This window comes from Bufo bufo, chromosome 3 (assembly GCF_905171765.1).
Source record: "Bufo bufo chromosome 3, aBufBuf1.1, whole genome shotgun sequence".
NCBI lineage: Eukaryota > Metazoa > Chordata > Amphibia > Anura > Bufonidae > Bufo > Bufo bufo.
The window spans coordinates 694,222,180-694,229,649 of record NC_053391.1 but is presented as its reverse complement, the minus strand read 5'-3'; positions in this window follow the sequence as shown (position 1 = coordinate 694,229,649).

Here is a 7,470-nt window from a genome sequence, read left to right as displayed (position 1 = left end):
GTTAACAAAGGTTTTATTAATCAGTGATTATGATTTATTTACATGAGTCTCGACACCGGCCCTTTAATTCTGCCCTTCTCACCCACCCCCTGATGGAGGCAGCGTCGAGGTAAGTGCCGCGCTTCAGTCTCCGTCCTGTACATTGTCTTTGTGCGGCTGTCACTCCACGTCGCTCCCCGCAGGCAGCTCCGCAATCAGATCCTAATAAATTCAGCATATACATCACCCGCGACAGTCACACGTTACTTAAAGTTCAGCCTCATCAATACCGGCCAATTAGAGGAGCGGGAGGGGGCGCAGCCCGGCGTCTACGCCAAATGAATGTTCATCCCTCATCCGGGCTCCATTATCTGCACCGCTGCAAGGTTCCTGGAGCAGCAATCACAGGGAGCTATCATTTACAGTCACTTCCCACAATGCCATTCTGGGCCTCCTGGTTCATGAATAGAATGCCGGAACAGTAGTGAAGACTGGCACACAAAAAAAAGACATAGGAGCTGTTAAGGAGTAAGGCGAATGATCGGGAAAACCTCCCTTATGACTGCACAATCAGCAGATTAATGGAGCATGTAATGTGAATGACTGCAGGGAAGACAACTCTACTTCCACCAGATGTGATAATAACTACAGAGGACTCAGATACAATCACACTGGGGTCATGTGACCTATCTGGGAAGCAGTGATGTCACTGGTGTCAAGTAACATATCTGTAGGGCAGTGATGTAATTATTGTATAATTTAACTCATTTGTGGAGAGCAGTGATGTCACTGGTGTATAATATCTGGAGAGCAGAGATATCACTGGTGTATAATATAACATCTGGAGAGCAGTGATGTCACTGGTATATAATATATCTGGAGAGCAGTGATGTCACAGGTGTATAATATAACATATCTGGAGAGCAGGGATGTCACTGGTGTATAATATGACATATCTGGAGGGCAGTGATGTCACTGGTGTATAATATAACATATCTGGAGAGCAGGCATGTCACTGGTGTATAATATGACATATCTGGAGGGCAGTGATGTCACTGGTCTATAATATAACACTTCTGGAGGGCAGTGATGTCATTGGTGTACAATATAACATATCTTGAGGGCAGTGATGTCACTGGTGTATAATATAACATATCTAGAGAGCAGTGATGTCACTGGTGTATAATATGACATATCTAGAGAGCAGTGATGTCACTGGTGTATAATATGACATATCTGGAGAGCAGTGATGTCATTGGTCTATAATATAACACTTCTGGAGGGCAGTGATGTCATTGGTGTATAATATAACATATCTGGAGAGCAGTGATGTCACTGGTATATAATATAACATCTGGAGAGCAGTGATGTCACTGGTGTATAATATAACATATCTGGAGAGCAGGGATGTCACTGGTGTATAATATGACATATCTGGAGGGCAGTGATGTCACTTGTCTATAATATAACACTTCTGGAGGGCAGTGATGTCACTGGTGTATAATATAACATATCTAGAGAGCAGTGATGTCACTGGTGTATAATATGACATATCTGGAGAGCAGTGATGTCACTGGTGTATAATATGACATATCTGGAGGGCAGTGATGTCACTTGTCTATAATATAACACTTCTGGAGGGCAGTGATGTCATTGGTGTACAATATAACATATCTTGAGGGCAGTGATGTCACTGGTGTATAATATAACATATCTAGAGAGCAGTGATGTCACTGGTGTATAATATGACATATCTGGAGAGCAATGATGTCACTGGTGTATAATATGACATATCTGGAGGGCAGTGATGTCACTGGTGTATAATATGACATATCTGGAGGGCAGTGATGTCCTTGGTGTATAATATAACATATCTGGAGGGCAGTGATGTCATTGGTGTTTAATATAACATATCTGGTGGGCAGTGATGTCATTGGTGTATAATATAACATATCTGGTGGGCAGTGATGTCATTGGTGTATAATATAACATATCTGGTGGGCAGTGATGTCATTGGTGTATAATATGACATATCTGGAGGGCAGTGATGTCATTGGTGTATAATATAACATATCTGGTGGGCAGTGATGTCATTGGTGTATAATATAACATATCTGGTGGGCAGTGATGTCATTGGTGTATAATATAACATATCTGGAGGGCAGCGTTGTCATTGGTGTATAATATAACATATCTGGTGGGCAGTGATGTCATTGGTGTATAATATGACATATCTGGTGGGCAGTGATGTCCTTGGTGTATAATATAACATATCTGGAGGGCAGTGATGTCATTGGTGTATAATATAACATATCTGGTGGGCAGTGATGTCATTGGTGTATAATATAACATATCTGGTGGGCAGTGATGTCATTGGCTCTGTGAGCCGTAATGATAATGTGGCATCAATTGGTGGAACTAATCGTTCCATGAGTAATACCAGTGATGATTTTTTTATCTGAAATAAGTGACGATGGCGGGTTAGGCGAGGATTATGCAAACCCCAAAAAGAGAACATACGGTCATCGGATGGGCAACAGTCAACCCCCCCCCCCACCCCCGACCCGCAAGAAACGGTTCCAACAGTAATAAATGAAGGTGGTAACAGTCCAACAAGTGAGGAGGAGGATTCCCTGAAGATTATAACTCTTTCTAGACACACTTACGCAGGTTGCACAATCAGTCTCGTTAAGGGGTCGATCCTCTTACCCTATGAACAAATTGGATACATTTGAATTTATCAAATGTTTACTTATTTTGCAGAAAATTGTGCTTTAAAGCTCTTTATGCTCAACCATCCATATTGCATCAGCTTCCGGATGACGAGAGGGGAGTGTTTATGGATTTGATGGATCAGGTAGGCGACCATTCACACCTCGCAGACCTTCCTCCATTACCCCTCACACTTAGCCGTTTTCCAAATATTTATTTATTCTTTTAGGCCACGATTTTAGAAGTGAAAAAACTACAATCTAATTGCGTTAGAAATAAGAATTCCAGGCCACCAGGAGCTTACAACAGAATCCTGCTTTTCTGATTAAAGAGGCGGATAAGGTGGGTAACGTTGTGCTGTGGGATACTGATCTTCAGACAGAATCGTCACCTTTATACCCCTCTACCCACAGATCCAACGCAGACTTTCATGGGAGAGGCTTCTCATTTCTGCATTTCAAATGAATATTATCACCAAGAAAGAAAAAGACATTTTGGAGGTCAAACAACCAGTGGTACCTACCTTCTACATGCTCTCTAAGGTACATAAGGATGTGGTTGATCCTCCGGGACGTCCCAGTGGGGCGGGCATAGGGGGTCTGTGTGAACAGGCTTGTGTTTACTTACTTTTTTCTAAAAACATTTGTTTTAGGTCTCAAGTCCTTACCTTAGGGATTCAATGCATCTGATTGAGAATCTTCAGGGGATCCAACGTCCTCCTGGGACCTTGGTTCTTACCTGTGATGTTGAATCATTGTACTCGAACATATCGCATGTGGACGGAATTGCGGCAGTCCAATATTTTCATGAAAGATCCCCTTTTGGAGATCCGGCACATCACACTTTTTTCATTAGCCTTCTTAATTTTGTTTTGCACCAAAATGACTGTATTCGACTGTACTTTTTACAGGCAGGTCTCGGGGACCGCGATGGGGGCACGTTGCGCGCCCTCTTATGCCAATCTGTTTTTAGGTTGGTGGGAGGAAACACACGTGTACCCCTCACCCCTTTTTCAATAAGCATGTCATCACTTGGTGTCGTTATATCGATGATCTTTTGATATTTTGGCAGGGTACACGAGAACAGGGTACATTGTGGAATAATAACTCCTTCAATATTATATTGACCCACAGGATATCTGACACTTCAACCGACTTCTTGGACTTACGGATACATTTGGATGACATCGCTATATCGTAAACAGACGGCGACAAACAGCTTACTGCATTTCAGCAGTTTCCATCCATCTCATTTGCGAAGGGGAATACCTTGAGGTTGCGCCGGAATTGTACAACTACACAAGCTTTCAATGAAGCATCTACTGATTTGACTGCACGGTTTCGGTCACGTGGTTATCCTGAGAAGGTAATATCTGAAGCATATGAAACGGCGAAAAAGGCTGATTGTTCGGAACTTTTTAAACCCAAACTTAGAACGCAGAGCAGTAAAGTGCATCTTGTTACTAGGTTTAATAATCAATGGCATGCTCTCTACAACGTGTTGAATTGGTATCTCTTATTGGCTGATTCCAAGTTACGGGATTGTTAATCCACATGCGAAACTGATTGCACGGAGAGCTCCGAATTTACGAGATAAATTGGTACGTAGCCATTTTCAGACCCACTGAGTTTGGGGAGAGGGGTCAAATTACGGGGTACATACCCCTGTGGCGACTGTAATATTTGCCAGTTTATGATCAGCACTCATTCCTTCCCTACTCTCAGACATCCTGAAAAGATTTCCCTTAGACACTATATCAACTGTCGTACTCGAAATGTTGTATAAGCGCTTATTTGTAAATGTGAGAAGATTAATGTTGGTCAGACTAGCCAGGAATTACGGAAGCGCATTCAACAGCATTTCTCAAACATCGCCTTGGCACAACGTGACCGGGCACGAGCTGAAAAACCCTCGACTCCGGTGGCTGCACAATTTTTGGATTATCATCAATGCAACACTCAATGGTTAAAAATTTCTGGACTTGCATTGGTACGCAAAAATTTGAGAGGGGGGGGTTTCAGTCACTTCACAATGACTTTTTTTTGGAATCCAAATGGATCTTTTCCTTGGATTCATTAGCACCTCACGGATTCAATGAGGAATCACATCGTTAAATGGTCACTTTATATTCAGATTTATTTTCACGGGTACGCATACATTTTACACACAGATTTTTGTGGAATACAAAAGACAAAATGTATTTTTATTTTTTTGCGGTTTATATCACGATTTTTCATCTTTTTACAAACTTTATGAATTTGGGGATTTTTTTTTTGGCCAAGAAATATTAGCTCATCTTCTGTATATTATAATGTGTTGCGTGTTTTGATTCTTGGCAGTATTTTGTAGTCACTGTCCACAGTTTATTCATTCACTTTTTAGGGGTTTATGACATTTATTATTGATTATCTGATCGATCTGCCAATCATTGATATTTTTAATCATGAAATTAAATTGTTCATTGATCATAATCCTGTATGTTTATTAATTTTCCCTTTTTTCCCTCTTCTAGGATATTAAATTATGTTAATTTTGATTATGGGTAAATGTCCACATCACGAGTTTATTATACAATCATGCCATTGATTATTTTATATTGATCATGTATTAATGTTCGTATTGTAGATTATGATGAATGCCATACATTGTATGTCTTTGACGGTGGCGGATCTTCTGGTTTTTATGCACATGCACTTTGTCTCTGTTCTGCTTTTGACTCATATAGTTGCGCTCTGAGCGGACTGTGCACTTCCGGCTTGTATTCTGCCGGTGGAACGCATGTGCTTGCGTTCTATTGCGGCCATCTTCTTCCAGTCACATGTTTTAGATAGTTCCTGTTGCCCGGCCATCTTGCGCATGTGCGATTCAACTCCGGGAACTCACACAGGTGAATATGATTCTTTGGATATGTTTAGTCAGGATATATATGACACGCTAGTACATGGTCTGATACCCCTGAGGAAGCCGGACTGCGCCAGCGATACACAGGGGCGTCTTTCTTCATGTCGTACAGGTCCACTTTACCAGCTCCTCCACAGGTCATGGCTCTTATAGTCTGGCCAGATCTGATCCTATACCTTTGATGCCACATTATATTTTGATGTAAGGTTTATGTGCTTCATATACACTCACCTAAAGAATTATTAGGACCACCATACTAATACGGTGTTGGACCCCCTTTTGCCTTCAGAACTGCCTTAATTCTACGTGGCATTGATTCCACAAGGTGCTGATAGCATTCTTTAGAAATGTTGGCCCATATTGATAGGATAGCATCTTGCAGTTGATGGAGATTTGAGGGATGCACATCCAGGGCACGAAGCTCCCGTTCCACCACATCCCAAAGATGCTCTATTGGGTTGAGGTCTGGTGACTGTGGGGCCATTTTAGTGCAGTGAACTCATTGTCATGTTCAAGAAACCAATGTGAAATGATTGGAGCTTTGTGACATGGTGCATTATCCTGCTGGAAGTAGCCATCAGAGGATGGATACATGTTCTCATTCTGTTTACGCCAAATTCGGACTCTACCATTTGAATGTCTCAACAGAAATCGAGACTCATCAGACCAGGCAACATTTTTCCAGTCTTCAACAGTCCAGTTTTGGTGAGCTCGTGCAAATTGTAGCCTCTTTTTCCTATTTGTAGTGGAGATGAGTGGTACCCGGTGGGGTCTTCTGCTGTTGTAGCCCATCCGCCTCAAGGTTGTGCGCGTTGTGGCTTCACAAATGCTTTGCTGCAGACCTCGGTTGTAACGAGTGGTTATTTCAGTCAACGTTGCTCTTCTATCAGCTTGAATCAGTCGGCCCATTCTCCTCTGACCTCTAGCATCCACAAGGCATTTTTGCCCACAGGACGGCCGCATACTGGATGTTTTTCCCTTTTCACACCATTCTTTGTAAACCCTAGAAATGGTTGTGCGTGAAAATCCCAGTAACTGAGCAGATTGTGAAATACTCAGACCGGCCTGTCTGGCACCAACAACCATGCCACGCTCAAAATGGCTTAAATCACCTTTCTTTCCCATTCTGACATTCAGTTTGGAGTTCAGGAGATTGTCTTGACCAGGAGCACCCCCCTAAATGCATTGAAGCAACTGCCATGTGATTGGTTGACTAGATAATTGCATTAATGAGAAATAGAACAGGTGTTCCTAATAATTCTTTAGGTGAGTGTATATATGGTTATTGATATGGATGTTCGTGGACGCTGTTTAGCTGTTGGTTTTATTTTTCACCAACACAAAGTTCTATTGTATACAATTTATAAAATGTCACCGTGTTAGTGTCGTCTAATACAAAATTGTTGTTTTTTTACTTATTGGCATTTGTGGGATGTGCATTTTAGTTGTGGGTCTCTTGACTGTACTTTAGTCTTGGTTTTTGCTTAGTGTGTTTTGGACCACTTTTGCGCTCCCGACTGTTGATTCATATCTGTGTGCCCCCTTAATCTCATTGTTGCAACAGGTCTATAATATAACAAATCCGGAGAGCAGTGATGTCACTGGTATATAATATAACATATCTGGAGAGCAGTGATGTCACTGGTGTATAATATAGAGAGCAGTGATGTCACTGGTGTATAATATAGAGAGCAGTGATGTCACTGGTGTATAATATGACATATCTGGAGAGAGAGGCATACATGAGGTGGCGGGGCTGAGTTTTCCTGCAATCGCTTTTCACCAGCCCCTCCCCCACAGTTTAGTCATAGTCTTATCCACCTGCACACAGGTGACCTGTGTTCCGTCAGAGTTGTCATAGGGCCCGTGGTGGCTCCC